Consider the following 20,311-nt stretch of genomic DNA (forward strand, 5'->3'; position numbering starts at 1 on the left):
ATAAATATACACTGGGCAGTGCCGGCAACATATTTGATTCAGCTTCATGTCTCTTGTACTTCCAGTTGAGTGAGCATCCAATTCTTTCCGTGATAAAGGATCAAATCAACCATTTTACAATACGTTTACCAGACAACGACTAGCCTAGTTCCAGGCTCCTTTTTCTTCTTCTTTCAGCTGCTCTTCTCTATCTTCAAAATCCTTTGTCCAATATATCCACTATCTGTCCTCTACACATGTCCAAACCACATTAGCCTCTCTAACTTTGGCTCCAAACTGCTCCACCTGAGCAGTACCTCTGATGTACTCATTTCTAATCTGGTGAAAATCCTAGCATTTCCTCTTCTACTTTTATTCATTTATGGGTTTTTTTTAATCCTGTCCTGTCTGGCAGCTTTTGCAATCAGAATTATGATCTGAATACAGTGTTGTGCCAAATACATTTTGCTTTTCCAGGACCAGCTCTACAAATTCTTTGCAGGCTCCTCTTGTTCGGGGTTTATCTGTTTATTTCTTCATTTCTATTTGTGTTATTTCAGTGACTACATTATGGTGGTGTGTGTGTGTGTGTGTGTGTGTGTGTGGGGGGGGGTAATAAAGGGATAGAGAACAAATAGAAATTTAAAACATATTGCCAACTGCTGCACCTGGAATGAAAAACAAACAAACAGCACTTACAACACAAAAACTACAAAATGCACAGGTATATAAATCAACAACCATCTTGTGGGGTCTTTGTGTGTGAGTGTGAAAGAGAGAGAGAGTGTCAAGTGTGAGTGCGTGTGTCACAAAATATACTTTCAAATGAGCGTGATGCCTGAATAACAGCCTCTAGGAGCCAGAGCCTGGCCCCACACCCCGGCGCCCTAGACAGCACCCACCCCAGTCCCCACCGCCACTACCTGAGGCAGAGACCCTGTTCCTCCAAAACGGCAATCGCAGTTTTCCATCCCCCAGGAAGCCGCCAGACCCCAGTAGTCCCAGAGAACACGTTCATCCACCTGCAAGGCATACAGGCAAACGAGACTACAGCTGATCACCCTCACTAAGTAATGTAATTGATCAGTGGGAACCAGAGAGAAACAAATTTATCCATTTGGGTTTTTTGAGGAGGAAGACATTCTCTCCAAACTGAAGTAAATTTCTGTATTGACTAGTACATACTTTATTTTTGGATTTCCGGTGCATGAGGATAGTCTTCTTAGCAATGCATTAGGAAGTGAGTATAAGTGATGTAAATACTTCTATATCTACTTCATTATGTCACCTAAGATGCACAGCTTGGGAGAGGTTGGGATATAACATCTGACACAAAAAACTAAGTGGTTAACTTTAGGCATCACCCACTTTTGAGTAAAATATGCTGCTGACAGCATTAACTCTCACGCTGAAGGTATCCATATCCATATTCCAATTCACTCCTACAATAAACCAGCGTGTCACTCCGGGGCTAGAAAGGACTCCTCGTGGGTAGAAGTGAGACTCTAGCAGCTCTAATGAAACAGCAGTGTCTGATGCCCCAGGAAAGAGAGCAGTCTGAATTTTCCATGGATGAGAAGGTGTGGACAAAGGTGGGCCTGGGGTCACTCGAAATGGGAGCAGTTAATGCAGCTGTGCCTGATGATGCACACCTTAGGCCTGGAGTTTGACTCAAGGCATGCATTATGTATTTGAACAATCTTGTATTTTAGTCAGCTTCCATTTCATGTTGTGGCTCACAAACCTGGTCCCAGCAGTTGAAAAGTCTACAGATCACAGCCAGTGAATGATAAAACAGACAAAAAAATGGCAAAAAAAAAGGCAAAAAAAAAACCCATCAGAGACGGTCCAAAAAGACTAGAAAAGAAAAAAACAAGCAGTGTGACAAGATACCTGAGACATGCAAAATCAACACTGGCTCAGTTTCTCTCAGCAGAATTTGGAAAAGTACGTCAAATGAGACAAGAAACGCCCCTGCCGGGCCGTGACGCAGCTTTTAATATAATTGCAAATTACTGTAGGGATGCCATTCAAGCCCAGAGGTGGAGAATGAGTCACTCACGGCTTACTACCATGTTGCTATTAGCCTTCTGACCCTGCAGGTCAGGTGGGAGAACTCTTTCACACACACACACTGCGACACTTTCAGTCTCCTTTCCATTTTCCTCTCTTAGATGACGTCGCTTTAATGTGTTTCTTTCTCTGAAACACACACACACAGCATCTTGTTTGCTTATTTATTCATATATTCAAACCTGCTTGTATGCTTTTATGTGATAATGTTGCCCCAGAGGCCTGATTATACAGGCCTGTTAAAAGAGACTTCCTCCTCAATATACATGCCACACATAGACTGTAAACTGTCTATGTGTAAATGTTACCACGAAACACACATAAATTATACAGTTGTTCATGTGTGAATGCTCTAATGAAACCATTGCCTAAATCTGATATAGGACACTGTGAAACAATTGCGAGGTTTATTTGTAAGTCAATAAGAAAAGGGGGCAAAATATGGAAAAGCTTAAACCTTGTGGCATCAGTGTGACTCCAATCAGCTTTGTTTTGACCGTATTAAAGTTTCTATAAGCACAGACAAGTATAAGAATGATTATGACAGTTATTTTATATCAAGGTTGCTGTTTTCTCCTATTGTAGCAGCTCCTGGTGCATAATTAAAGTCTATCAGTGACAGAAACACCCACAGTGCTGCTCTCTCTGCACTGCTGGATTCATCATCCATCCTCCTCCACTAAAGGTTAGAGCGATGATACTGAACCTGTATTGAAAGATTCACAGGTCTGAGTGATAAAACAGCATGTACATTATATTCTTGTGGTGCTAGAACAGAGACATCGGATGAGAATCAATTTCAGTGCATTCAATTTCTAAGCACAAGCGCTGCAGTCCAAAAACGGCAAACTAAACAAACAAGCAAAGAGAAGGCACAGTTAAAAGTGTCTCTTTGTTACAACGTTAATATCGCGTGGTGGGATACTGATGCTGGTGTAACCCTTTTATTTCCATTTTTTTTAAAGCTGCCTTGATTTTTTCCCCCCCTAAAGGCAATCGATACCAAGTGGATAACAGCAACTTCCGTTCAGAGAGCGTCTGTTCAGTGGAGGTGGACTACAAAAGAGCTTGCTCACACTGACAGTAAAGTAGTATGTGTCACATAAGAGTGAAAAATAATTAATAATTTTTAGTTTTGTTCTCATTATTGTTGGAGAAGTTTTACTAACTGACAGGATTCAGCTAGCAAAACACTTTAAAATGCTAAACTCTGCAGCGTGGCTATGCCCACCACACTGACATCCACTCAGATCTCAGTGTCAACTTTAGCCTTCTTAAGGCCACGTTTACAAAACGGAGAAAAGTAGCACGTGAGCGCAAATAGTGCTCACAGGCGTGGTAAATTTTATGAGTGATGGGCAAATGTTGTTTTCCAAACACAGACGCAGTCAATTTATTTTAATGTGAAGCGCAATAAAATAAGACATGCTTCTGTCAACATTAAATATTGGTGCAGTAAAACGGGTGTCGCAAGCGTTTGTAAATCAGCTTTGTAAACATTCGCCTCGCTATATTGTGCGCCTTAAGAAAGGAACTTGCAGATATACATATAGGTCATTCCATCCTAATTTTTAGAGCATTTCTAGCTTCACCATCTTCGATTCACATAAGGCAATGTTTGAGCATCGATGTCTCAAAGCCCAAAATTTTCCCTGGTCCATCACGATGAACAGGTTCTGTAACTTAGACAGATATATACAAAAATGTAGGACAAGTGTTACCAGAAAAGCCAAAATATCAGTAGATACTCTAATCCAAATAGAAGAAGGGTCTGGAGCTTTCAGATGGTACTCTAACTGTACCATAATATTAAATATGTGTATATTGTTATTGGTGTTTTTGATTTTTGTTGGGGTTTTCTCTCTATTACTGTTGGGTATAAGCATCTTGAGACGACTGTTATTGTGATTTAGTGCTATATAAATAAACCTGAAATGAAATGAACTGAAATTAACATTTCAAGGTTTTTGTTTTTAATAGTCTTTGAGATTTTTAAGTTCATGTGCAAAAGAAAAGGCCATCACAACCACAATCCAATTGCAGACTGGCTCAGTCATATTGCCACTTTATCGCTGCCTTCATGCACCAAAGTTGTGAGTGACTGTGTAGTAACTGTGAGTGGTGACAGATCTGGTCCCTGTCTTTGAAGCAAATGTGATTTGGCTGTTCACTGAACACAATATGCAATAATGTTAGTGGTGCCATAGTCTCCAACCAGCATAGTGGGAAGAGGACTGTTTGTATAGATGGACAGATGAATGGATGCTCTAATTGTTAACAGCATTTAGTATTCCTAATAAAAAAAATAAGAAATAAAGCATTCTCTCATAATTTTGAGATCGATGCCACTAATCTGTTGATAGTAGCGGCCGTTTAATTACATGATGATCCGCAGGAATGCTCAGCATCTTTTTCATGACGAAACTCTTTGAGATACATCGAGACAAGATGCTTGCTCATCATTGGATTTTCCTATTTGATGTTGCAGCATCTTAACCTACAAATAAATAAAGTAGCTTGAGGTGAGAGTTGTTGTGAAGTTGAAGTAAATAAACTGAACTGATGTAACTTTTCAAGCAGAAGAGAAAAAAAACCTCACTCTTTGCAGGAGGCAAAATCATTTTTCTAAATACGTTTCTGACGCTGACTCAGTCCGAGTCGCCCACATGATGTACGTCTGGAGCAGAACCTCCGCCGTGCATTTTACTGGAAGGCATCTGGGAAGTCTTGAGTCATCAGGTGAAAGGATGGGCTGGGGTGGCAAAGGGCGGCTGTGAGATGGAGTTCAGAGAAAAGCTTGTTTGTGAATGAGATTGACTCTCTGATCGTACTAATGAGACGAGAAGGGAGCTGTAATGTGTCTTATTGGTGTCTCCTGAATAACAGGCGCAAGAAAACCCATTTTTCCTCATCATGTCTGCACATGGAGTGCAGCCAACGACAAGTTTCAGTCAAAGTATCCTTTAGAGTAATGTGTGCACTTGTGAGAAGTCATTTTCTCAGAAAACAGAGACTCTAGTATGAATATGCAGTCGATGGTAAATGGCCTGTATTTGTATAGCGCTTTTACTAGTCCTTAAGGACCCCAAAGCGCTTTACATATCCAGTCATCCACCCATTCACACACACATTCACACACTGGTGATGGCAAGCTGCATTGTAGCCACAGCCACCCTGGGGCGCACTGACATTGCTGTCCTCTGGTAATATAATTCCCGTGAAAAATATTAAAAAACTGTCAGCCAGATAAATTCACTCCAAAAGTCCCACCGAGTATCTGCTTCTGTTCACTTAGGCTCTCAACCAATAAAGAGCCAGAAGTTCACAGTGTTTACAGCTTGGCCCAAAGGGGAATGCGTCACTTATATTGTATAAAACACTCACTGTCACTTTGTTTATGATTGCTTTTATAAGGTGAAGCCAAAATATAGATTTGCCAATACTAATATGTGCTGATATAGCACTTTATATCCTTTGTGTTTCTAACAAGGAGGAAGTTAAAAGGGCTTTTCCTACCTGTTCAGCTGACACAGCTGGTTTGTTTCAAAAGAAAGGAGGCACAATATTCTTTTAAAAAACTTTTGTAAACTCATTCTTGCAGAAAGCAACAGAATGTGATGAAATAACTTATTGTGATTGCTATAACTGGAGTTGATGCTTCAGGCCTGAAACGACAAAGTGCAAAGTGCCATCGTGGCTGTGAGTGGATGTCTTCACATAAAAAGTAAATATAGGGTTGGTTTTCTTACAGCAGAAAAGTAAGCAACATGGAGAGGCACTACTGGGCAATATATTTGCAGTGGAGTTTAACATAGCACACTGCCACGAGTCAAAAATAGGGGAAAATGCGATGTTCAAACTGGCTCCTGCACAGCTTCATTTTCTTGGTCCAGTTGTATTATTTATTACTGTAGACTGCTATGATGGCTTTGGGTTTAATTATAGGGATCTCTTTGTGAATACAGGTACAAAACGAGACAGACTGTTAAAAGTTTACTTTTAACAAGGATAGACCGTCCTTGACTGTCTCTGCAAACTGAGTGCTATACTTCTATTCTTTCCAATTAGTCTGAGAGTTTTCATCCTCCGCTCAGAACATGAGGAAATTTATCTCTCCTCCTGTCAGAGTGTACTCGCTGTTAGTGAAGAATGAGTGTTGCAACTGCAGCGAGTTGTGTTTGTTAATATACACATTTTGTTTCTTGCACCTGTTTGCCTGCTTGTTAGCACAAGTATCTAATTAGCTAGTCACGTGGCAGCAAGTCAGTTTAGACATCTAGACGTAGTCGAGACAAGCTGCGAAAACCGAGCATCAGAATGCGGAAGAAAGGTGATGCAAGAGAAAATATCCAGTTCGTGGCAGTCCTCTGGGTGAAAATGACTTGTTGATGTCACAGGGTAGAGGAGAATGGCCAGACTCCTTTGAGCATATAGGAAGGCAACAGCAACTCAAATAACTACTCATTACAACCAAGGTATGCAGAAGAGCATCTCTGATTCCAAGGCAGCAGAAGAGCACATCGGGTGTATCTCCTGTCAGTGAAGAATGGGAAAGTGAGGCTACAGTTCACAAAGACTCTGCCAAAATTGGACAATGTAAAACGTGAATACCATTATGCGGTCTGATGAGATTTCAGTTTCTGCTGTGACATTTAGAATTTGAACGAAGCAACATGAAACCTTTCAACTTGTTATCATGACAAAGTGTGTAATACACATGCTGGTCCACTTTAGGGTTGCCAACTGTCCCGTTTTATCTGGGACGTCCTGTATAATGAGCAAAATTGGTGCATTGCTTATTTAACCCTTTAAAGCTGGTCGGAGCGGGCACTCCCCGTTTTGCGTAACTATTTTTAAATCCTGGAAGATCTGCAACCAGGTAAGCTAGCGCAATCATTTTTTTTGCATATGAAACCGGAGGAGTTGTACTTACATCTTATGCCATCAGCTTGTCACAGTTTCCTTCCACATAAAGCTTTGCAAAAACTGTATAAAAAGCGCTTGCAGCAACAAAAACATAATATTCCAGAAACACGCTTTGCCGATCCGATCAGCTGTTCATAACACTTCATACGTCCATCAGCGTGGACTTTCCGCATGTCTGCCATGTCCTGCCCGAAACCGAAAGTGACGTCATTTTGCGGAAATGTAGTTTTTTACTATCAGGGACTTATGAGCCTATACTTGTGTTTTTAAAAGTTATGTTTGACTTTATGACTTTCTGTGTCGTTTCTGGGATGCTGAGGACTCATATTGCACTGCTGGAAATAGTTTATTTTGATACATATGCTACTTTTTTTTTTTTTTTTTTTTTTGCAAATTTGCATTATAATATGTATTTTCGTTTTTCCTGCAGTATACAAAAATTGGTGTATTTCAAAAATAAAACTATGAAGACACTCAAAATAAATTTCCTGTGGTAGGAAACTATTTTGTGCAACTTTTTTGTATTTACAGTTTTGAGGAATAAGCCTCTTAAATTTCTCTAACTAGAAATATATGTTAAAAAACAAAAACAATTTTACATTTGTTTGTAGTTTATTGCACTTTTTTGCAATTTATGTAATTACTATGCACTTAATGCATGCATATTATTAAAATTTGGGCTATAATGGTTGTATTGATGTATAGCAACTTGAAATGTTCCCAAAAATGGCACTACAGCATGTAAAAATATAATATAAGCTCTGGCGGACTTGGTTCTATGGTAGGTCTTAAAGGGTTAACTTAAATGTTACAAATATTGACCGTTGTGTCTCACTTTCTGACCAACAGATGGCTCTCTTACAGTCATCAGTGACTGCCCATCACTCACACCAGATGTGAGGAGGAATAGGTGATTTGTAAAAATAAGGTGCTGTTTGGTATGCGTAGCATAATAAACTGGTAAATGAAGTCTGTAGTTACAGTATGTTATTTAAATAATTTTTCAAAGGAAATGCTAATGTGATTTATGTTTTTCTTTATTGTTTTATGTGAGGTATTGATTAAACTGAATACCAATATTTTACGGCATTTTTTTTATAAGAATATTTAAATACAGTGCATATTTACACTATGCCCAACTGGCTGTGCATTGTGCTTCTGACATGCCAGAGTGTCCCTTATTTGATAGTTAAAAAGTTGGCAACCACTAGTAGCCATTTCACCATGTCCATTTCACACTTTCCCTCTACAAAACAAGAAACGGACAGGCATGCAGAAGTTACAGTAAGCTGCAGTAACAGCAGTGGGAGATCTTTTATTTCAAGCCAACATGAAAATAATCACAGGAAAGTGCTTAATAAGACAATAATAACACATTTACACAGAGATACAGCTGCCTAGCTTAATCATTTGCGGCAATTAAAGACCGCAAACAATAGTGCATGCTTGTCCATTTCACGTGGACACGGTGGACCAGCGTGTCTGTTACACGTTTTGCCGTGATACTGGATTGAATGGTTTAGGCTGGTGGTGCTGTAATGGTGTGGGGGATATTTTCTTGGCGCACTTCAAGCCCCTTAGTATCAACAGAGTATTACTGAGAAAAAACTTGAAATCATCAATAAAATCATCTCAAACTATTTTTTGAACATGAAGAAGACACTGTGTCCTGTGCAGTCGCCAGTCCTCTATCCAATGGAGCACCTTTGGGATGTGGTAGAACGGGAGATTCACATCACAGATGTAGTACCAACAAATCTGCAGCAACTGTGTGACACTATCATGTCAATATGGACCAAAATCTGAGGAATGTTTCAAGCAACTTGTTAAAGTTATTCTATGAAGAATTAAGACAGTTCTGAAGGAAAAAGGCAATAACATAATAACAGTATTTATATATTTGGGGCTTCAAAACAAGATCAAGATGTATCATCACGTCTCAGTCATGAAAGGACGTCTTGGATAAATAGAGTGCATAAGGTGTACTGGACTGCTGTACTGTACTAAAAAAACCTGGTTCGGTTATATACAGGAGGCAGAATAAAGAGGTCATCATTTGGCAGTTTTGCTCCTCACTGCACAGCAATGGTCACACTGAACATTTTTTTATAAAGCGAGACACAAATGAGCTCGGGCTCTCACCATGGAACACCACAAGCTCATTAAAGGAAAGTACTGTCACAGGGCTTGTTAAAAAAAGTAAGTACAGTGTTGCACTTGTCCCTTTTTGTAGGCTCATAGTGCATCATAAGAGGTGAAACTAGCAGAGAGGACTGATGAAAGCGCTATCTCCATTGGCTTCATTAAGCAATTTAAAGTTCAGGGTTTCCAAAGACGTGAGTTACTCAGGAGAAAATTCCACAGTGGATTTAATCTTCTAGGCATGCACAGAACATGTATATGCTAGAATATTATATACAAGGCTTTTCTCAGGAGTCATCCAGTCTCATTCAAACCATTTCAGATCCTGATGAAGGATTTCTTAAGCAGATTCAGCTACAATATGCATCAGACTGTTTCGTGTGTACACATGGGCACATTTTTCTACCTTTCATATCACAACTTCTAAATTTCTTTTGTTCCTCACAGTCCATGAACATGTGCCCAGTCTAGAACAGGCTCCAAGTGTTTTCAACAAAAATGTTACAAAATTATTTTCTGATCCCCATGAACAGAACAGAGAAAACCCGACTCAGAAGTGGTCAAAACATTTATAATTCTTTATTCAATCATCTTCCGGAAGAGAGAGCCCTGCACAGCCCAAAGCCAGTTGCAGGATCTCCAACATTAGAAGCTAAAAATGTGTCTCATATAGGTGTTATTTTGGTACTTTAAACGTCACACACAGCCTCGATACAAACAACTCCTTATATGGTAAATGGTAAATGGCCTGTATTTATATAGCGCTTTACTAGTCCCTAAGGACCCCAAAGCGCTTTACATATCCAGTCATCCACCCATTCACACACACATTCACACACTGGTGATGGCAAGCTACATTGTAGCCACAGCCACCCTGGGGCGCACTGACAGAGGCGAGGCTGCCGGACACTGGCGCCACCGGGCCCTCTGACCACCACCAGTAGGCAACGGGTGAAGTGTCTTGCCCAAGGACACAACGACGAGACTGTCCAAGCCGGGGCTCGAACCGGCAACCTTCCGATTACAAGGCGAACTCCCAACTCTTGAGCCACGATATATGTTACTAGTTCCTCTTTTTCTGTCTGGTTTCCTGTATTTAATAATATGCTTGCACAGAACCACCTCAACTGGCTCCTTTCGATGTGGAGGAGCAGCGGCTCCACTCTGAGCCCTTCCTGGATGGCCAAACTTCTCACCCTACCTCTAAGGGAGAGGCCAGCCCCCCTTCGGAGGAAGCCCATTTGTGCTGGTTTATCCAACCAACAGATTTTTTTATACGGGCCATTTTTCATCAGAATGCGTACAACTTTATCACCTGTACCACATAGTTTTTATTATGTTTTCAGAGTTAATGCACTGACTGTGAACTACGACTCTCCAGGTCTTGAGTCTGGCTTGTGAAGTTTGTTGCATGACATTTCCTGTCTCTTTTCTGTCTCCCATCACCTTTCCATTTTCGAAGTATAAAATGTGTAAAATTCCCACAAGCAAACTGACCTCAGGGGCTTGCGCAGAGAAGTGATTGAGAAAACTCCTCTTTTTATTTGACAAGTTCTCTTTCAAAAGATGTAAAGCATATAGTATCTGCTTGACATCCCTGAATAAATCCTGCATTATAAAGCACCGCGGCCCCTCCTTGTCACAGACACTTCTGCCTTTTACTTGTCAGCGGCCGGTAGGGTCAGTTTAATTTGTTAGTCCATCAACTCATTGATTAGCCTCCAGTGCCCACCAATGAAACGGTGTGTTGAGGCCTCCTCATTGTGCATGCTGTGTGTATTTCTGTATGTACCACACAGCGCCTGCAATGTGGAGGCTGAGGTGCACGGAAACAACTCACAAATATTTTTTGCAAGAATGTGTGGCTTTCAAGGAGAGGTCAGCCAAAGAATATAATAGGATTTCCACACATTCCTACCACTCATACTGTATTTACATGCACACAAACAAGGTATAAGAAAAATTTTATACACCTTCAGACACAGAGGTACCCCATGCACAGAACATTAGGTTCTTAATTTTCCCAGTCAGTCATGCAGATTTTACTTTGTCTGTAGGTCAACACTGTGCTCCTCTCTACCTGCAACCTTTCTACAAGCAGGTGGGCTCAGTGACACGTCCGTTCCCTTGTGCAATCAAAATAAATAAAAAAACCTGAAGCTATCTTGTGCTTATTATCTACTGCAGCACTCCTGCACTGCAGTGGTACCCAGGCGCTCTAGCAGCATAATGACCCGTGTAAGATCCTGGTTTAGTGCGACACAGATGACAAGATACACAAAGGAAGGCGGAGCAAAAACGCACACATATGCACACACATTATACCAATTTGCTTCCTGTTCCCATTAGGTTGGTACAGTAATGCTACAGGCACCAAAAGATGTCAACTAATCTGTGAGGCTTGGCTTGATGTTGCATCGAAGAGATTTCGAGCCCCGCATGCTGTTCTGCACAATGAGTCCCCTCGCAATTATGGGAATTGCTACCTTTTACCACGCAGGGTGTTTTACCGCCTCATTCTCAGTTTTTTTTTTTCTTCCATTTTTACAAATCTCTTCGGTCTCACTGCCAACGCTGCCCATTTAATCAGGTACATGCTTATTAGCTTAGTGTATGGGGCTATATCCAATCCCACAGTGAGCATGGCGGGGTAATTAGCTGGAGGCTAATAGGCATAGCAATGGGACGACAGAGATATGTGTGGACCTGTGGCCAGTTCCAGACAGTTGTTTGTCTCTGATGGGTTGCAATGATGTTGTCAGAGTATGTGAAAGGAAATGGGAAAGAGAATAGGAGATTATTATGCCTGGAAGGATTCAAGTGATTGAAGGGAGGGGGGGAAAGAAGGAGCGCATAGCTTGATGTGATGATGTGCACGTCTGGGACTCTTGTTCAGGCTGTGTTTGGTAGATAGAGCGACTCTCTCGTCTTCTTTAGTGCACCTTATTGCTTATATACAGGAGCACAATCAACATTGCAGTAGCAATATACTGCATGCAAACAGTTGGCATCTGTCAAAGTCTGCTGTTGCATGACATTTGCACTCTTTACTTAAAATATGCCAGATGCTGATGTGCAGGATGTGCAGATGAAGAATGTGCTGAAGGCGGGCAGAAATTCATTGCTAACAAATATGAAAATACACGATTTAGTCATTATTGATTAATTATAAAGTGTAACTAGAGACTCTGCATTCTTGTTACGTCCATTATGGGTAGAGCTTCTTGATTAACTTTTCATTCGAAGCCATTTGTCTCCTCTGGAATCATCCGCTATAGATTCTCAATCTGAAACTCATAAAGTAAAACTTCTCAGCACATGAGCTGCTTTATCTTAAAATCGTAATTTTTTTTTTCCTTTTAAAGGAAAATCAGCCACTGCCTTTAGAAAATTTAACAGATTAGTAGAGGAAACAGCTCATTATGCAGTATAAATTAGTTTTTTGGGTCGTTAGTTCATGAGTCATTTCGATCATACTGTACTGTGCAAAATTTATTTTGGTGCTCAATTTTTTAAAGTGGTTTTCAGCTGTAGTTTTCAGGGCTTTCTGAAGCTCTTTCAAAGTAGTTTTTTGGACATTGTCTACTTTTCATTCATTATCGGTCCAGTCCTTGTACCATTCTATGCAATTCAAGACAATGGAGCACGATTTGGAAAAAGTCTGAAAGTGTCTGATTGTCAATAGCTTAATTTTTCAGCATGATAATGATCCCAGACACTGCCAATGCAGTAAAAGCAAACCTGGATAGAAAACACACAGTAAAACACCATCAGTCATATACTGTATTGGCCTCCCCAAGCCAATCCTCAACATTATTGAAGCAGTGTGGGATCATGTAAAGGCAGCCAGCATCCATAGAAGACCTTTGAATGTCGTTCAAGAAGCCTGGAGAAATACTTCTGAAGACTACTTCAGAAATAAGATTATTTAAGTGGGGTTTTCCAACAGAAGCAGCAGGATCCCACAGCGGGTACCCCTCTAAAAGCTTTGTCTGCTGGGAGATTCTGGCAGAACTCTCAGAGAAAGAGACACTTGACACATGTAGTGGATGTTGCTTGTTTTATTTTGGTGTTCACAGTAGGGTGATGTCATGTTCACCAAGAAGAAAAAAGCCCTTCCTCACAGTGAAAGGAACAGGTATAATATGGATAACAAGTCTTAGTCCATCTGGATAGGATGTATTTAGAATCAGTGGACAAAAAACTCAGTAAAAGGAAAAATAATTTCAGTATGTGGGATGGAAGCTACTGATGATAAGAGGACTGATAAAAGCTAGAAGTATTGATATGTGGGATGCATAAGTAGGTAGCAAGCAGCTGTTTTTGAAGCAGCACATCTAGAGAGAGAAAAGAAAAGCTAACAAGGCAGCCAGGCTGATTTTGCATCTAACCGAAGCAATGTATTCTGCATGGGGGCTGATGTATTGACAGATGTCAGAGAACTCCGGGTAGAGTCTCGCTTTTGCAGATGGTTGATCCCATTTTTTCTGGCATGCATCAGAAGTGGGCATGCTTCAGAGTTTCACTTTGCAGTGCGTTACACAAAGATATCCAGCAAGTGTTCTTTGGAGAGACTAAAGGCTGATCTCTCTCTCTGTGCAAATGTAAATTTAATCCACCTGCCATTTTTTCCACAGTCGAATCGCGCATGGAATAGAAAGCGCCACAGCCTGATTTGAACTCCATCCATTTTGCCTTCTTTCTTTCTTGTTTTTTTTCCTTTTCTTAAGTGCGTTTTCACATTGCTTGTTTAAGTACGGAGAGTGAGCTAGAAGAAAGTGTTGAGACTGGGGACGCACTCAGTCATTTTAGCTTGGGGCAAGTCCAAACTTGGCCTTGTGTAAGGAGGGCGAACGCACCATAACACACATCTCTCGCCCACACATACACAGCCTGCGGACTTGTACGTACGCTTCAAACAGATATGCACACAGAAAAACGTGCGTGCAAATATGCATTTGGGTCCCGAAGAGACAAGATGCACATTCATACACATGTATACAAATTATTCATGTGTTGGCTGACTCAGTTTGTGGAAATACTCTTGGACCGGCCAGGCCCACGCTTCATTTAACTCATCTGAATGAGTTATTGGCTGTGTAAATGGACGGCACTGTCACCTTTTAAACAGACTGTGGACAGTGTTTCACAGAGGAGGATACACTACATTACACACCAGTCCGACATCGATTAGACTTCATTAGTGCCATAAACCAAACATGTCACACATTATGTCAGCGCTTGTTCCTCATGTGGGTTCCTCACATTACGAGTGTTATTTTAAGGCTTCAGTAGGCTTCGGCTGCGGGGAAGTGTGCTCCACTGTTGCTGGGATTATCATTTGTTATCCCTCTTCATAGTGACAGGTTTTTAACCACTATCCTCAGGGGTAATCTTTCTTCTTCAAACACGGTAACTCTTTACGAACTCCTTGGCCATCTCAGTAAGACTATATTATGAAAATTATCTAAACAAATAGGCATTTGTTAAAGTTTTGACTTCAGTGATTTCATGTATAGAATCACCAGTCGCATCTTACTAAAAGTGTTTCAAAGGTTTTCTGACTTTGCCTCAAAAATATGGTTTAAAGCATTGGTGTCAAGCGTAAGGCCCGTGGGCCAAAATCAGTCCTGCAAGGGCTCCAACCTGGTCCACTTGATGGCTTTGAAAAATCATGCTAAATAACAGATAAGTAAATAAATGACATAAATGTTCCTGTTGTTTTACTGTATACCGTATGATTTTCTTTAACAGTGGCTCTACAGTTAAACATTTTCTTGAATTAACATAAACTTAATGTTTTATAATTACAGGACAGTATAGGCAATGAGCTACGAGAACTTTCTCTGTAACTTTACACAATTTCTCACAATATAAGCTCAAAGAATTGCAGTGACAGATTTCGTGCATTTGTTACAGCAGCATCTCTTTATCATGTATAAAGACTTAGATGGGCTGTTGAAATTGAAACTCTTTTCCCTACACTGAGATATCTGAGAGACTAAATGTGTAGTTAAACTTCTTTAGACTGACAGAAAGGAGATTTTGGCTACGTCCACACTCGCCCGGATAGATCTGAAAATGCTCCGCATCCACACTAGTGTTTTCAGTCGTTTTCACAGAGTTGTGCGTCCACATTGAAACGGCCGAAAATGCTGAGGTTCCAGTACTGCGCATGCGTGAAACACAAGAAGATTCGACCTGCCTCATTTCTGTCTGCTGTTTATTTACTTTCCGGCTCTTTGAAAAGTCGTGGAAAAATGTCGAGAAAAGCACCGAGTTTTTTAAATAGACTTTCACTAGCTGGGCCCATGTTCTCATTTTAGGTTTGACAGTGTTTTAGTAGGTAAAAGTGAATGTTTTGACATGAATTGAGCTGCGGTTTGGGGAAGGCCTTGAAGGGCACTGGCGACGGCTCCCGGGCATGGCAGATCCCCGTGTACTAAATAGAAGTGAAGAAGTTAAAGAATTGAGAACAAGGAGGGAGGGTGGGGCACGTAAACGAGAATGATCAGCTTGCAGAACTGAGGGAACCTATATAGATGACAGCCGGAAGGAGCGTGTTTGAAGGCGTCGTCCTGCTTCCAATACATAATCTGCAAAACAATGAGGTGGAGTTGTTGCTGCAAGTAACACAAAAGTACAAAGTTGAGAGTGAGTGAGAATTAAAGAATTCAAAGAAAAGCTATCTGGAGCATGTACAGACTGATATTAATCTTTAATAGGGCTGTCAAAACTGAGAGCAAACAAAACAACTGCTGTATAATGCCCTCCGCTATCTTTCTTTAATCGGTCACATGACTGCACCACATGACTAAAATGCATCATCGTTTTCAAAAGTCTCCGTTTTCGCTGTCCACTCTGTGGCGTGAAAGCACCCTGTTCAAATGTATTCATTTTCGAGAGCATTTTCAAAACGCTGCGTTTTCCTTCGGGGAAACGAAAACATATTAGTGTGGGCGTAGCCTTCAATTGGTCCGGCCTACTTAAGGTCAAAGTAGGCTGCTCCAAAAAAAGCCTTTATTTGTCAGTTGCAGGTCTTTTGCCCACAACCGAGATGACAGACCTTGCCGACCGTACATATAATACAAACATCACATTGGGGAGACAGGTCAGGCTAGGTAGCGAGGAAAAAAAACAACATTGAAATGTGTAACACAGAAGGATAATACAGGAATGCACAGGTATCAACACACCATAACACAATAAACACAGCATGGGATAGTGTTCCAGTGCGTACATCTGATCTGGGACCGCTGCAATCTTCGACTGCGCCTCCAACTGACCCGATGTCCACATCATGGGGGAGGTAAGCGTTGGAGGTGGCGTTGGATAGGGAGGGTGATGCGTCAGTGAGTGCTTATCAGTATATATATGTGTGTGCGTGTCTATAGTTCAGCTGAGACAGTGTCCTTCGCCCCGCCAGGCTAAGTAAACAGTCTTCCAGCCAACCCAGGTGGCCTTGCATGGAATGGGAAGGAACAGACTCAACACAGTCGTTATCAGGGAGTTTTTGTTCAGCTCCAGCCTTGAGCCCACGGCTGGCGCCGAAGGGGTAGCCGCATTATGATGGTGATTTTTCTTTTGCAAACAACTCGTGAGAAGTTCAAGCTGTTTTTAACACGCCGACACTGGTCTGTCAATCTCCCGTTAATAGCTGCGAGTTTCTCCGTGATGTTATTAGCCGTCGATTCTGTGGTCTTGTCACTCTTTTGCTCACAGAGCAGATTCTGAGACCTCGCGACCGCAGCCAACTGATCCGAGATGTAATCCAGCTTCCGCCCAGAGATGTTGTTCTGAGTTGATTCTTTCCTGATGTAATCCAACATACATACGCTCAGAGGTCTTATTCTGAGCATTCACTGCAGTCGTAAGCGCCTCCAAGCTCTTAACCATGCTGCCTTCAGTGAGCCCTTTCTGAGAAGTCGCACCTGTCGTTCCAATCCCAGCGGGCAGCCTTGTGGGGGTTTGAACAGGTTTCCGCTCTCTTAATTCTCCGATAAGCCAGGGCCAAGCCAGCTCCGATCAGCAAGAACCCTGTTATCATGGTTCCGAATAGGTAGATATCTTCAGCGTCCTCGATCGACAGTCCCGCCAGGCACACGATCCTCTGCCACCCGTCCATCGTGTATCCGGCAGGGAAAGTCCCTCCAGGGCACTCGGGTTCTCCCGAGCCCAGACTTCTCGTTAAAGGGTGTCAATAGCATTCAGAGACCAGTTGATCAAATCCATAAATGATGTATGAACGATGTAACACAAGAAAACCGATGTTTTCTATGAACAGGTACACTCACCACCACACTGCTGAAACTATCATGAGTCTCTACAGCGCACATGATCTATGTCAGCGCATCCATACAGCTCATAAAGATGCACTGAGCCCGCTAAACACAGTTTTCAGCGAAGGTTTCAGTCAACATACAACATGACATACAGTATTTTTGTATTCATGCACATCAGCTTATAAGATGATGGCAACTAGAATTCAAAGTCTTTACCTTGCAGCTACAGACTGGTTTCTTTACTGAATTACTTGAAAGGTGAAACAGGTTAAGTTTTGTAATTCTGCTGAGAAAACTTCTGTAGTTGTAATTCTGCAGTTCTGCCTTTACCTGCCGTTTCTGTCATATAACAAATGTTATCTGACTCATCGCAGTTCAGAGCAGATCAAAGAAACAAAAGCTGTTCATCATTTCCTTAGTTCTAAACTTATTTCTTCCAGTCGTTGGATGACTGATGCTGTCAAATTGTGTTTTTACTTAATAGTAATAATCCTCTAAATGGGAGCTGGTGGCTCAGTTGTTTGAACCCCACAATCGGACGAGTCTGCGAGCTTCTGCGGTGTATGGCAGGGGCCCAGTGGGAAATTAAATCTTAACCCTGGCTATGTTTGTTTTATGACCTTTTGTTCAAGCCAGCAGAACAGCACAAAGAAAGAACTGAACAGCCCAAAACACTACCCTCCCCCTCACCTTTGGCTCCGCTGAACCTTTTGTTAGACATTGCAGTGAGAGGTACAATAAAATCTGTGAGAAAGGAAGAGGCCAGGGTCTATCGATAAGACTCTATAGAACCTGGTGAGTAAATTAATCCTAATCCGATTCACAGCATAGTCAGAGACTGTTCGGACTACAGGCAGGTGTCTAAATATGCACAGAAACTTTAATTCTCCTTTCTTTGACAGTAAATTTCTCTCATTTGTTCTGATTATGTGTTCTTTGGCTTTGATTTGAATTCAGACAAAAAGACTAAGATTAATTAAAGCTGCTTTTACTTGGATTTGTTAACTTAGCATAACTAATCCCTTCTCTGACCTTTCTTCTCTCTACCCAAACCAGTTCAAAGCAGAAACTATTAGGACTCTCTGGCATTTTTAATGTCCAATATTTTAAAAGTATATTGTTAAACTCATGAAAGCTAAACCTGAACAAAATTAAATGCATGCCTAGGAGAATTTTCATTCTGTAAAGGACTTATTAACGGAATTTAATCTTAAGATATTACAATATTTTGTGCAGTTGAAGAAATCCAGACAGCTTGCATGATGTTGTTCTCATTCTAAACATTTATACTACTAAGTTCAACCAACTGTTGATGTCTCACCACCAGTGAGGTGCGCTGCAGTCAACCACTAATAGTTAGGTGTCGAAAAAAAACAGTTATCTCTGTGCAGTCTGTATTTATGCACCTTCACTGAAATGCTCACCTAATGCTACAAGCCGATGTTAGAAGAACTGGGAAGTGCACAAGAAACTCAAAAGGCACCAAAACACCTTGAGCTAGTTTCATGTTCAGAAATTGCTCAATTTAACGACAATTTCCATCACTGCACCCCACGTTGTTGAGTTGGAGTTTGTATGTTGTCCAACAGTACAACGACATGTTTGGTTAACTTGCTATTCTGAACTGGCCATTGATGTGGAAGTTAAATAGACTGGTTCTTACATGGTGTTGTTACAAGTACTCAAAGCACTTTATACAACTTACCTCTAGCAATTCATACACCGGTGAACGCATCAGAGATAAAGGATTGACGGCATCGAGCCACCAACTTCCTTATTAGTAAATGACCTGCTCTGCCTCCCGAGCCATAGCCACTCCCCATGGATGGATGGATGAATGGGAAACAGATTTTTTTTCACTTTATTAAATGACTTGAATATATAAAACTCAACTGTCACTCTTATATAATAATTTTCAATTTTTCCTTTGCCCTTTCCTCAGATACTAAAACGAAGAAACATAGTCGATCTTGCAGTGCAGCGTAAGCTTGTCATGTTTTGCCATTTCAACCTTTGCCCTGACATTTTATTTCTCTGTCTCTAAAGTACAATCCCTCACTCACACTCTACGACAGGACCCTGCTGGGCAGATTAATCACAGATGCTGTTTGGGAGAAAACATGAGCAACAAACAATGTAAAGCCTGAGTTTGGCAGAAGCCATCAGCGAGCGTCACACCTGAACCTTTTAACGTGCGTTGCCCTCCTTTCTTTGCTCTTTTCATTCACCTCTCTGTGGACATTTACTACAGCTGGCTTCAAGCACCGTGTGTTTGTATATTAGCTGTAATCAGTATGTATGACTTCTACCTCAGTTGCTTTACCTCCTGTCTCCCTCTTGTCTACCTCTTAGCCTCTCATTAAATTTGAAAACCATAATGAAATTCAAACAGGATGGAAAACACCTCCACTCTCCTCCTCCACCCTCGATTTCCTCTCTTTCTTTTCCTCACCTCGTCCCCTTGTTTTCAGCCTCCTCTTCTGCCTCCTCTCATCTCTCCCTGTCTCCTTATGCCCCTCTCACCTCCTCCATCGCTCCGTCCTTCTTCTTTTTTTGTTTTTTTACAATGAAATCCACCATTTGGGGAAAAGAGAGTGAGAAAAAAAGACACAGAAAACAAAACAGAAAGTCTGCAGCACCTGCTCTCACAAAATGGCTGCAGTCATGTCTGCAAAAAGTCATTTTGAAAGTGCAGGTGACATCTAACCCCAGACTGTGAAACAGAAGGCAGTTTGAACCGAGTGGAGACGTCTATTTAGACAGTTGAAGCGTGAAAGAAAATTATAACCTCTTAGCATCAAACTACCCCCTTTTCTCTTTTGTTTTCCCTCTTAAATATGCTCTCCCCCTTCCCTCTATCCCCTTGCTGTCTTTCTATTTCCCCCTCCCTCCTTCTTCCACCTCCTCAT

The 20,311-nt window shown here is 41.3% G+C and overlaps 1 protein-coding gene across 2 annotated transcripts in view; it reads left to right on the top strand.

Moving 5' to 3' along the window:
* Window positions 1–20,311, top strand: part of htr2cl1 (5-hydroxytryptamine (serotonin) receptor 2C, G protein-coupled-like 1) — a 227,148-nt gene that overhangs the window by 69,446 nt on the left and 137,391 nt on the right. The window lies entirely within an intron of this gene.

The sequence above is a fragment of the Maylandia zebra genome, linkage group LG3 (genome assembly GCF_041146795.1).
Source record: "Maylandia zebra isolate NMK-2024a linkage group LG3, Mzebra_GT3a, whole genome shotgun sequence".
In the NCBI taxonomy this organism is placed as follows: domain Eukaryota; kingdom Metazoa; phylum Chordata; class Actinopteri; order Cichliformes; family Cichlidae; genus Maylandia; species Maylandia zebra.